This window comes from Anser cygnoides, chromosome Z (genome assembly GCF_040182565.1).
Source record: "Anser cygnoides isolate HZ-2024a breed goose chromosome Z, Taihu_goose_T2T_genome, whole genome shotgun sequence".
Lineage (NCBI taxonomy): Eukaryota > Metazoa > Chordata > Aves > Anseriformes > Anatidae > Anser > Anser cygnoides.
This window is the reverse complement of record NC_089912.1, coordinates 36,383,574-36,396,829: the sequence shown is the minus strand read 5'-3', so window position 1 is coordinate 36,396,829 and position 13,256 is coordinate 36,383,574. Positions and strand designations below refer to the sequence as shown.

At 36.8% G+C, this 13,256-nt stretch overlaps 1 protein-coding gene and 1 long non-coding RNA gene across 2 annotated transcripts in view; both read right to left on the bottom strand.

Moving 5' to 3' along the window:
* The window catches only part of CHSY3 (chondroitin sulfate synthase 3), a 180,818-nt gene that overhangs the window by 45,677 nt on the left and 121,885 nt on the right, over positions 1-13,256 (bottom strand). The gene's annotated exons all lie outside the window — the stretch shown is intronic.
* Positions 1-13,256, bottom strand: part of LOC125180880 (uncharacterized) — a 78,015-nt gene that overhangs the window by 18,579 nt on the left and 46,180 nt on the right. The window contains exon 1 of the long non-coding RNA XR_007159807.2: positions 5,345-13,256. This exon is cut by the window's right edge and continues 46,180 nt beyond it. This is a non-coding gene — a long non-coding RNA (uncharacterized lncRNA). The remainder of the gene's footprint in view (positions 1-5,344) is intronic.

Genomic DNA, 13,256 nt, shown 5'->3' with positions numbered 1-13,256 from the left:
CTTTCACATAAGATATACCACTGGATTTTGCTAACTCCAGTGGCCACACTGTAGGGTCAGGCTCAGCTTTCTGCCTGCTTTGCTGGCTGAACCCTGTGTGGAGTTCTTGTTTTCAGGAACACAAAGCCTTCCACCACATTTTATAGGAACAGTTTCCTTTCCACGTTCCCGAGCCACTAACTCTTGCCTTGGTTAAAGGCATACAGTGTTCAAATTAACCATGTAATGGAGATCACCCTGCTCCCTTTTAACCTATCTTTCCATTGTGCTTTTCTTGACAGTTGTCACGTCTAGCAGGGGATGTTATTCTTAGGAAAAACTTATGATGATTTCTCCCAGTTGATAAATATTTGTAAAGACCTCACATACTGTTAGCTGTATCTTAATGACTTTAGCTTGTACTCTCTTCACAGCATTTAATGCTGTTAAGAAAAATGATGCCAAGCAGTATTAAACAGTTAACAAAAGCCATTAGTTCTACACAATTTACCTTTACTGAGCAAACCTGAATCTCATCAGGGGATACCAATGAATTAGGCAGAGAGTTTTTATTTTCCATGTAACAATTGTGATGAATGTTAACGACATTCTTCAGTTTTAACTCTAATTCATTCTTCTTCTAATTGTAACAAATAGTCGAAAGCTGCCACTGGACCTAAAGATATTGATCTAGTTCCAGAACCAGTCTACAGAAGTCAGTTATGGAAGAACTACAAACTGGGACAGCAAACTGGGACATACACCCACCAATGTATGGGCTTGCAAAATACCTCTGAAGCTGAGCACCAAAAAAAATAAAAATAAATAAAATTAAAAAAAAATCAAAGCAAGCAATCATTCTATGGAGATATGGAGATGCAGGCAGAGAGGAAGTCACTGGTAACACATGATAAAAGTATCTGACAACTGCAAAACTGTCCCATTCCATGACAGACATGGTGTGATCTACTACATTAAAATAGTTCAAAAATTAATCACTTATAAAATTCTAAGGCACACACACCACTATTCCAATGGCATGCCTAACAGCATCCAGACAGACAGACAGACTAGCAGGCAGAGATGGAAGTCCTGATAAAAATATAGACGAAAATCACTCTTTTCTGCTTTGGTCAAAGTTTTTCCCTGCTCCTTCTCCCTATTAAGCATTGAATCTGCTTAGATTAGATTACAGGGAATGCTGAAAACATCAAGTGGGTATTAAGCATAGTAATCTCTTTTTTTTTTTTTTTCTGAAAAACTATCATGAAATATCCATGTCAGGGAATTCTAAAGACCAGAGCAAACAGAATGTCCACACCAGAGAGGAGGTAGTAGGCATTTTGTGGACTGCAACAGTTAAGTGAACAAAGTTCCTTCTGTCTGCTAGTTCAGGCCACCAGCCAAAATAACCAAATAGTCAAGTAACTTTTACAGTAAGTTATGTAATTTCACAGTTGTGGATCCTATTACTAGATGACATCATATTTTTGAGCTAATGGTTAAAACTCCTGGCATAAATCTATGATTGAATGTTCTGTCAAAGAGTAGGTAAGGTATGACCTGAAATCTTATACTGCATTTTACAGTTCACCATTTAATGTACAGATTATTATAAAATAGTAAAATGCAGTAATATAAAAGCTCCATCTTATGCATAAAATGAAGTATTAGAATCAGATATAAGCTACTGAGAAAGTAATAGGAAAAACAATTTAAACCACCAAAAATGGTTTAAATTCAGCTAGTGCTTGCTCCATATGTTAGCTGGGAGAAAACAGAAAAGACAATCGATTTTTTTTTTTTAATAAACTGCACTCTAATTGAAATGAAACAAGAAAACATACATCAAATGCATGAAATACTTTCATCAATTAACATCTTATACGGAAAGGTTGACTCAGATGATAAGCTTTAGTCATAGTACAAGCAGCTTGTCAGTGATCACACAAAATAATTTTAAGAACAAATTCTAGCATACTAGCCAATCCTTCTACAAACCCATTTTTAATAGCTGTTTGTACAAGTCATGCTATACCTGAGGAATTATTTCTGTAACTAAGTACATTACATACAGCATCCACTGGAAATCACAACACTTGAACATAAGCTGCCACTAGTGCCTCTAATGTAGTGATCCAAACTCAATTCAGGAGACAGCCTAGTATGGAAATATCTGAGTCTATATTTCTAAGAGGGCATATCAGATTCATCTAAAAAGTGTAACTTATGGATTTTAATGTGGCTCTTAAAGTGAAGAACAGTTAAAATTGGGAGAATTTTAGCAAAAATGAGAAAGGACTGGAGGAATTGAACAAGCAAAGATACTTAAGAAAAAGAATCAAGGAAAAAAGAATACAGCATTAGGAAAAAGGCAAGAAGATACAGTACTGCTTAGCCGGATTAACCTTTACGGAACATTATGTAAACAACTCTGAATAATATAAATGCATGTTATAGTAAAGAAGATATTAAGGTTCTTAAGCTTGTATACAACAGTTGTCACAAAAAAAGAAAAAAAACAGCAAAATAAACAGGCTTACTAAAAATGTATTTCGGAAAGTGGTGAAACATAGACATATTGTTCATCTTATTTCCATTTCTAAGAGAGTTTTCAAGATTGAATGCAAATCTATCATCTTGGTTTACTGTATTTGTAAACACAGAACAGGACTATGTAGGGCAACATCTGCCAGAATTTACCACCAAATGTTCTTCCCAGCCATAATTTGTAAATAAATCTCCTTGGGTTTAAAAATTTAGATAACTGATCTCTTCTGAATGTAACATCCAGTGGTGTCAATATCCAACAAGCACAAAAGCATGTTTTATTTCTTTTCCAAGACTGTGGAAACAAATAAATAAATGCTGGGTGCTAGATTTTGTTGTCGTTGTTGTGTTTCTCCTCTTTTCCCCTCCCCCCACCAAGTTTTAGTTTTCTGCACTGATTACTTTGCAGTCCCATTAAAGCAGTCATTAGTTTGACTGTTTCACCCAGATTTGTTTCAAAGGAATCTAATCTTCATGTAACTGGAAGTTTTTCTGAATTGGTTAGATTTCAGGCTCTAAAAGACTAGGTTATACCTTAAACTTTTCACCTTACCAAGCAATCCAACTATGCTTAAAGTGTTTGACAATAACAATATAGCTAATGTTGTAAGGAAACACAGATAAAGAACTGCTGATTTTATGATAGTATCACTAGGGACCAAGAGATCCAGCTCTCAAAAGGAAAAAATATATATATATATATGAACCTCTCTTATGTTGTTCTCTTTCTAGAAAAGTGAGCTCCTGAAAAAATTTAGCCATAAAATTACATTATATATATAAAGCTTCACTGTAAGAAGCACAAGATTGATTCTGTGTTTCCCTTTTTTTTTAGTCAATTTCAAATCCATGGATAATCACATCCGCTTTGCTCTCAAATACATGATGCACATAATACCTATCATTTACACACACAAAACAAAGCGAAAAAAAAACCACACTATTATTTACAAGCAGATGATCTAAGCAAGCAGAAGCTTCATAAACATTGAAGCCACACAACATTTGTGGCATATACAGTTCCCCTAGATCATTTCTTATGCAACAGATAAGTAGCCATTTATCCCAGATGTTCTTCCTTTCTTCACTCTCAGGTACCAAGTAGTCGTTTTCAGCGCAGGGAGTGAAAATCCTCACAGATCACCAAAATGGCTTAAATAGCATGTAACATCCTCCCATCCTACGCATCATGTCTCCAAGACTAAATACATCTGCCAAGTATATGTCACAGGATAGGACCTGCTCAGTTATGCTCCTGTAATCCCACTGTTATGCTGCTTTTTCTAGCATCTGCCACTCACGGTTCTCCTCCCTCACAATTTCATTCATCTTGGCAGGCAAGCTCCCCAGCAATGACCAGCAGCTGCTATGTCTGCAGATCCCAGCAACAGATGACAACAAGCAGTAACAATACATGCCAGAGATGCAAGTACTGCTGATTTCTGCATCCTCTCAACAGGCTCTTCAGCCAAGAAACAGTCAGGATGTGGAAGTTTCAATTATTTAAATGAGCTAAAATAACAAACAAGAGATAAAATGAAGTCTTGCTCCGCCTTCCAGCAGAGACAAGGGCGTTCCAGCACAAAACAGCGGTCCGGCTCATTGAGAACAGAGAGCCTGATAAATCAGCTAATACCTATTAAAAACCATCAGTTTAAGTCATTAACTACACTTAAGAGTGATCTTAAAAAATAGGCTTACAGAATGTCTTATAAACAGTAACAAGCCCTAACAGAATTATTAGCTATTATATTGGAGAACATCCTGACAATACTCACCCCACTGCTAGTAGTATGCCCACAACTACAAATGGATTTATGTGAAGAAAGTGTGAAATTCTCTACATCAATATGTAACAATGTCTTCACACCACACATCATGCTCCAGGTGCTGGGTGTATTGGGTTCCCCTGTCACAGTGTTTGTGGGAGAAGGCTGCACAGTGCCCTGTGCTGGTCGCCTCAGAGCCCCCCTGGCCATGGTGGTGGCACCTCAGTGAAAACTTACCTAAGAAAGGGCAAAATACACTGGACAGGGGAGGGTGAAGGAACAGTGTGGGAAACAGCACAGAAAGCAACAAGATCAGAGAAGGAGGATGAAGAGGTGCCATTTGAATTGGCAATAAATTATATTAATTTTCTCCCATCCAAGTCTGTTTTGCCCCTGATGGTAATTGTGATCTCCCTGTCTTGATCTCGACTGATGATCAGCTTTCCCACTTCTGATTTCCCTATTTTCTCCCCACTTCTCACTGAGGCAGCGGAGTGGCTGAGTGGGAGTTTGGTCCTTAGCTAAGGCTAACCCACCACACTAGGCAAATGCTTAACAAGCAGCTTCTAGCTTATAATGGCAAGTACCAGAGCAATAGTGTCCAAGCCCCTTTTCAGCATGAGCAGCTTGCACACTGCAGACACAACAGAATATTTCATTACAAGGCCTGTTCTGTGACCTAATTTTCTAATTTTGTCTGGACAGAGCTGCCAGGATACATATGGCCAAGGACAATGAGCCAGTAAGCTGCAAACAAGCTTGAATGAAGAATTCCAGACTACGCTATCACAGCACCACTTGTGAATATATCCTTAGGCTTAGTAAGCTCCATGAGAACGCAACCAATAGCTAAATCAGTATCTGAGCAAGGATGTAATTTTCTCCCAGTGCAACTAAAACAAAGTACAATCCACTGAGTACCTGACTGATACGATATACTTTGGGGAGAAATTATAACACAACACTGATTTTAGGCTGAAAGCATAAACTGAATCTCGATTAGTCAAAGATGTAACTCATATTCAGTCTGCATCTTCTCAATATACCTTCTGAGCGATGGCCTGACCTTCTCATATCAAAAATATGCAAACCAGCAGAGCATTCTTCAGAGACAGAATTCAATGACACAAAATGACAGGTAGAAACTAACACTACTTCCTTAACTCTTCTTGGAAAACAACTTTTTACTCAAAATCCTCTAATGGAAGATTCCATGCTTTCAGTGCTCTAGACCTAATAAAACAACTGTTTCCTAATGGCAGTCACAAGATATAAAAGCACCAAGTCACTCTGAAATCATGCCCTACTCTTTCCTTTCTAACATAGGACAGCTGTATGTCATCTGGAGCTAATCTGATTACAGTATGCAAAAGTAATCAAGAAGAAATTAATAGTCTAGGAGCAGTGAAGAGTACATGACTTCTTAGTTTTTAGTAAAATTGTTTTTTTGTTGGTTTTTTTTTCGGTTGTTATGAGCCTAAGGCCATGAGCAGCTAAGTCTAAAAATCAAGTTCCTCTTTTTTTCTCAAGATGCTATTATGAGTGCAAATGAGAAAGCATTAAGAAAGTCATTTAGGCAAGTGGGAACAGAATGATGATGAGGTCCTTCATGCTTGTTGAAAACTGGAAGTCATAATAAAGGAAGCAAATGACAAGAGTAGTAGACAACCACCAGCACAAAGGATTGAAAATCAGAACAGGTTATACAGATACGGCATCAAAAGGAAATAAGAAGCCAATATATCTTGAGCTCTCTGCACCATCATTCCCCATTCTCACTACCAAAACTCAGTGTCTCATCTTTTCATAGACTAGAAAGGGAAAAAGAAAGAAACAAGCAATTTGGAGATCCAGGTGCAATTGCTTACTTCTTTCTATTATACTGATAATACTGTTTTGCAATAAATCTTTCAAAAGTCTCAATGAGAAAGAGTAGAAAGTAATTCCTATAGAAAAAAAAAAAAATCAGAAATCCTAGTTGAGACACAATCCCTATATTTAAGCCTTTTTTTCAGAGGATTCTTTTCCTTCATTTCTTTGTATCATCAGAACAAACTCTCAATTTCTCACAGCCTAAAAAGTGCTGAAACATGACAAGGAATTGCTTCAGTTTCACTTAGCTAATCCAAACAGAAAATGTTAGAAAAGTGAAGATGAAAACCTAGTCAATATGACTAATAATTTGGTATAACATAAATAAAAAACGTTCCTCTGAGCATTAATTATTATAACCTCTGTTTCATTCAGTTTCAGGCACTACACTTGAAGTAATAACCAATGATAATAATGAGAAGTTCTATGTCTAGAAGATAGAACCATTGAAAAGTGACTGAAAGAATTTGGGATACATATTTTAGAAAAGAATGAGAGGAAACATGCTGTTCAACTCAAAGAGGTGTTCTTTGTCTCCTGTGGGTTTTAACAAGTATCAGTAGTTAACACTGCAGCAAGAGAGAGCAAGGGAGGAAGCAGTTAGTAAATGGAAATTTAGTTAATACTGAAATAGACTGCCTAATGAGGTGATGGTATGTCTATCACAGGAGGTTTCTAAAATGAACATAAGCAACTGTTTATCTGGAATGATATAAGTAAGTGATTCTGAAAGCATGAACTAACTGATGTTGTGAGATCTGCCCAAGCCAGATTTTACAAAGAGTAACGTTAAGGGCTTTCTCTACCATGGCCAATAGCAGTGAATGGATGATGGAAGAAGGGGTAATGTATAGATAAAATCTCTATCGGTTATTTAAGAGAAAGACAAAAGAAAATTCAAGGGTTTGGTTTGAATTTAAGCGAGTCATGGGTAAGATGACACTGCATTTACTGATACTTAGAGCTTTCAGATGACACACCACATGGTGACCATCACATTTAAATGAAGCTAAAGGGTGTAATTTTTTTATGAATGTATCAATAATCTATAGAGGTTGGGGAAAGCATAAAAATACTGAAAACAACATCTAGTTAGGAAAAAAAAAACCTGAAAGAACTGCAAAAACAAAAATGAGGGAAAATAAGGTAGCAATCTTCCAGTATTCAAAAAATCACTATTGAGATGCACTATGCAGTGATGAGCTTTTCCACATGTCTGCTGGGTACCCAAGGAAAAGGATATGAGGAATGGGATTCCATTTGGAGCAAGATTATTTTGCTTGCACGGCAGAAACAAATATTTTAGCTATATACTGAGGAAAAACTTTATGATATCATTAAACTGGAAATGTCAGTGTCCGATCTAGGAGGCTTTTAGGAATGAATTTGACAAATTTATATAAGGGATAGTGTAAGCAGACTTTAGCAGATTGCAGTGCACTAAATCAATTGAATCCAGATGACTTTCACGTAGCTATATTCCTGCATATCTAAATACCCCTGAAAGTTAGACCCACATTTCAAATTCAGCAAAGACTAATGTATCAGAGTGAGCAAATCAGAAATTAGATATATTTTATCACAAAAAATGATCCTTTAAAAAATTTCTGTGGATTCATGAAACAATAGTTTACATGCAGAAACATCTACTTTCCATACAGATGTAGTCTAAAAATTTCTCTATTTTAAATAGTATTGACAATTTAAAATCCCAAACTTGCAATGATTTATATAGTGTCTGTAAGACTATTGTTATCTGGAAAGATACCGCATTCGTCTGGAAAAATTCCAGTAACCTTGGAGTTTTCTAAACTGCTAAAACCCGATGCTCCACAATAAAAGTTCAGTTCTAACTCGAAGGCTATATTTTGTTTGAATCTAAAATACTAAGATAGGTCAAAACATTCACGGTTTCCTCAGAGGAATGCCTTTCATGTACTAACTGAAAAGTGCTATATCTACTCTTGAAAATTATCAAAGCTTTTATACATGTCTGGCAGAACAAAGTCTTTCTCACTTAAATTTGTCCTGTTGAAGACCATTACAAAACTTTTGCTCAGAGGCAACAAGGATTATTTTATAACACTCTTTTTTTTTTTTTTTTTTCCTTTTTAGTACTGTTTACTATTTTTGTATAAAGAAAACCAAAGCTTTCTTTTTAAAACTCTGCTAAGGACAGACAACATGTGGCAACTCATAATCAAGCAGTAAAAAGTCTGTGATACTACACTGCTTCAAAAAAGATAGAAGAGCTCAAGGTCTCCCGCATGTGGCCAGCAGCCATATGTTCCCGCACATTTCTGTTGGTCAGACTTCAGATGTCTGAACAGAACCAGTACAATATAAAGGACAAGTAACAACCTTCCAGGGATTGACATGACTCACTCACAGCTCTTTGCAGCTCATTTTCGGAGAGGTACCATTAAATTCAATCTGGGTAAGCAAAAAACACCTCCACTTGAGAAGGCATAGCTGCAAATCCCACGTAATCTCATTACGGTGCAAGCAGCACCGTAATCTCATTTCATGATTTTCTAGTATTTTAATAGGTGCTCTAATAGAAAACGCATTTTGGGACTAGGTTGTCATCAAGCACAACAGATTTTTATGAACAAAAAGGACAAGGATAGAGAAAGTAAAAAATGTCACTATCCTGATCAGTGATTACTCTCCTAATCTGCCTCTATCTATTTACAGAAGGAGATAGAAGACAGGAAGAGAAGTGGACACAGAAGAGGAAAGAAGGGAGGAGGTAAACAAGACGAATACTTATGAGGAATGTGAATGAAGAAACCATGGAAAATGGAAAAAAGAAAAATTATTAGCAGAGGATTCTGTCATTAATAACTAAAATACAGGATGGCATAAGGTATCTGCCTAAAAGTAGCTGGATGACAAAGTCAAGGACATTATAGCATTTTTATGAAAAGTCAGGCAGGCAAACCAAAACCTTCCATGACGCACAAAAAAAAAAAAAAAAGTGAAATTAAAATCTGTGACTATAAGAACATACGTTTTAAGTATTGATTGTAGTTATGAAAATGTAGTTATGAAAAAATGTTCCGTGATATGGTATGCTGGTATGCTGATTAGCATACTTAACTGAAGATGAAGTCTTCTGGGGCAGAAAGAAGACAGCGGTTTCAAAATATTTGGAAGACTGTATTCATAGTGCATTATACTTCTGTAAGCATTTTGTTCACTTACTTTTCACTCGAATTTATTATCACAGACAACTGAGTAAACAATGTTGAAGTTACTCTCACACTACTCTGACGTTACTCTCATACTACTGCTTCTCACTAGTCCTGTTTTCTCCTTTGTGAGATTTCAGTTTGCGCATTCTCCTGTTTCTTTTTCATCACAAAGTGCAAACTCTCGTCTTTCCTACCTTTTCTCCAGCTCAGATTTTCACTTGCTTCCTCACCACTTTTTCCCAAACTCTATCATTCTCTTCCCACAATACATACACGCAGAGCACTTCACTTGACATATTAAAGGTAACAAAGTGATCAATCAGTGTAGGCAAGAAATACAATGTAGAAGTTGAAACACTGGGCATCATCCAATTGATTATATGTCAGGTAATACCTTAAATAATTAGTTTCCCTCTTATCCAGAAGTTCACACTGCTCAATCAATGCTCATCATCGGTTTTGTCTTGGCCATTAAATTTTAGTCACATCAATGACTGTGAGTTTGAAGAAAATCAGGGGTGGTGCTTACAGCTCATCTGAAGCATGACTGATCCAAAGCCCCAGCTGAACACAGGGCAGCAGGGACCCCTCTAGCATGCTGGTGTGCAGCAGATGGGCTGCAGGGAGAGGCTGGCAGGAGACTATCACATGTGTTCACAGTCAGGTTTGAGCACAATGGTCAGACTACACCTTTTACATAGCATTTCTGTATTAAATGCAAAATTTCACATACATACTGCAAATTCTGCTAGCCTGTAAGCTTGTTTATTGGAGCCACTACGCAGTGAAATACTCACTAGGAATCAGTACCTTTCCATCTACAGATGAAACACAGCTAGGAAAGATTCTGACTCAGATACAACTTTCTCTTGTAAATTTTTAACTATGTATGCCCATTTTCATGGCTAATGTGACCTACAGCCCTATAGGTGGGATCTGCATTTATACCTAAATGATCTCTAACCTGCCCCTCTCCCCTCCACCCCCAAGGCATGCTTATTCAGACTGCATTACACACACTACACCAGATGCTTTCAGTAAAAGCAAGTTTTAAGCTTGGCTAAAGGTTGAACTTTAAAGTCCCCAAAATACTAGCAGCAATTAAGATAAGCTTAGGCAAGCCTACCTAAATAAACTTATTAACTAAAGCTAAAGGAAACTGAACCGCACTAAAACTGAAGTATCCATGGAGGAACTTCAAAGAGTTTAACTAAATTGGTTTCAACACTTTAAATCACTCCATGAACACCAGCAGGTCTTAGATTTCTTAACCTCTCACAATTTCAGAACATTCTCAAAGTAAGTAAACACTGACCTTCAATACAATTCAGCTCTGCACCATGCAAATCAGGGTGACAGCTAGAGGAAAGGGCCACGTTCTCAGAAGATGTCAGACCTTGCCTTTCTAAGGTCTAAGAGAAGTTTCACAAAATAACATTAATACATTTTGCTAGTATTGACATATTTGTCTAACATGCTAAGGTTTGGAAATCGGTTAAATAAGATGTTGCCATCTTTGCACTCTGAGCTTGTGCACTGAGTTACCTAAATCTGTGTAGAACCTTTTTACCCCTTGGATACAACTCTCTCTGTAAAAATTCTCCAAATATTTTCAGGAAACTGTGATTTTCAGGAAACCAGATATTTTTAAAATTTTAATAAGGTTGCCTACATAATGTAAGAGCCTGCATAATGTAAGAGCCTTAAGAGGCCCCACAGGACTGGGATGTCATTACAGCAAGCCTCATATAAGTATTGTTCCCCCTTTGGCAAGACCCGGCAGCAACATGAAGGGATAGCATGAGTCCGTCAGGCAGTAACACACCATCAGCATCCAAGACCTTGTCATCCTTGATTGGACAGATACCAGGAGAGATTATAACTTACACAGAGGTTAAAACAGGATTGGAAGGACAAGGGGGGAACCATGTGACAATGGAAAACAAACATCTGAATTGTCTAAATGAAGAACCTAGAAGAACCTCTGTCCCTGACTCACCTTTTTCCACTTTGCATAGAAAGATCCAAGACAATGAGTTGATAAAGCTGATATGCAGAAAGCTGATATGAAGATCCACAACTATGTAGGCACAAAATTCTTTTCTGTACCTTACTCTCTAGAAGCTATTACCCTGTGCTTATTAAGCATATCTTTCTGCACTTTTGAAAGGAACACAAAAGGAACACAAGCCATTGTTTTAAAAAACTAGCCTGATCACACTCCTGAAGACTTACATCACACTGTTAATTATCCTGATTTATTAAGCCTTCAGTATTAACTCATTCTTAAATTTCACAGCTCAGACAGATACCTATAAAAATAGAGAAATACTCGGATACAAGTAGGTAACTTGCATACACTATTTAAAGGGAAAATATAATTTGTCAGGAAATAAAATATCCTAAAGACCTTGAATATTGGAATTGAATACCAAAATTAATAGAAATAGAAAGCTAATAATGAAGATTAGATTCACAAGATCACATGTGAAGACACTGAAAATGATTCTGAAACTGTTCATAGGATAATACCACCAGCTGACTGCAGTAATATTTTGAAGTGTTACTTTTACTCCAAAGTAAGTTTCTGCCAAGCTGTAAAGCACCTGAAGGATTTAAACTCCAAGCAAAGAAAATCGGTGAAGGTATTATACACATATTCCAAGTTATATAAATTTAATGCTAAATACAATAAATTCTTCCTCTTCCTCTCGCATAACAGCCAGCTGCAATTCCTGGTGACTCTTTTTCTTTGATTAAAATGTAACCAATAAATACAAAAGAAAAGTTATGCTATTAATAAGAAGATGCAGGTATTTCATGATGGTTAGGCAGTTGTAAATAGGTACCCCAGAAAAAAAGAAAAAGCGAATTTTATGAAAGAGTATAAAGGAGAACAGGTGTACAGCTTCAGCAAGACAGATTAAGAAGATGGTACTGGAGAAAATGCCAAAAAGCAGTTGAGGCAACTGATTTTGTGTGTCCTAGGAGCAGTTCAATGGTTAGCAGAAAACAGAAAATTAAACATGACAATGAGTACAATCCCATCTAGAACCAGAGGGATAAAATAAACATCACTTCACAAGTGTGATTTTTTGTTCTCTTTCACTTTGCACCACTAACAAAACCAGTCAGAATTTTTACTCTTTTCTGTGAATCTCAACATGCAATTTGGAGCATCAACAAATTAAAGCTTCAGGGTTCTTTTTAAAATGAAGTATTTTATTATGCAAGACCTTGTTCAAGGAAAATGTGTTGTAAAACTATCTGGCTTCAGTACATTCTGTTAAAGAAAAGAAAAAATGGACTATGCTGTATAGATTGCAACAATTTAGAGCTCATAAAGCCATTTGAAATTCTTCCCAGCGAGTATTTTCAGGCTCTTTTGCTCCCTCAAGCCATTATAGCAAAACACTTAAGATACTATTAATAAACCAGCAGTGAATCTTTCTGAATTCTACCCAAACACACCAAGACTGAAATGCAGCCTTCACCTGGGGCAATTTAGTTAAGGCTGGAATGACTGTGCTGTATTAGAATCATTTTAGAGGTATGAATTCAAAATAATTTTTCTAAGTGATAGTACATCTTCTGTCCTTCACTTGCTAGCTCTGTCTTCCTTGGTACATTACCATGAGCTGCAGATTCAGTGGACTTGCTTGACCTATGTGTATAAATAGCAGGTGCTGCTTTCTACATTTAGGATCAAATAGAGCTACAATGAAATCAATGACCATAACTCTGGTGTCAGCACTATCTAACTTCACACAGGGATTAGAATTCATTCCAAGCACCAGCAGCTCCCATTAGTGCCAATGGGTAAAAGGGCTCCTTCAGCAAAAATTTTAGGAAAGGTTGCCGGCGGAGGTAAGGGTGAGAGTTGGCCAGA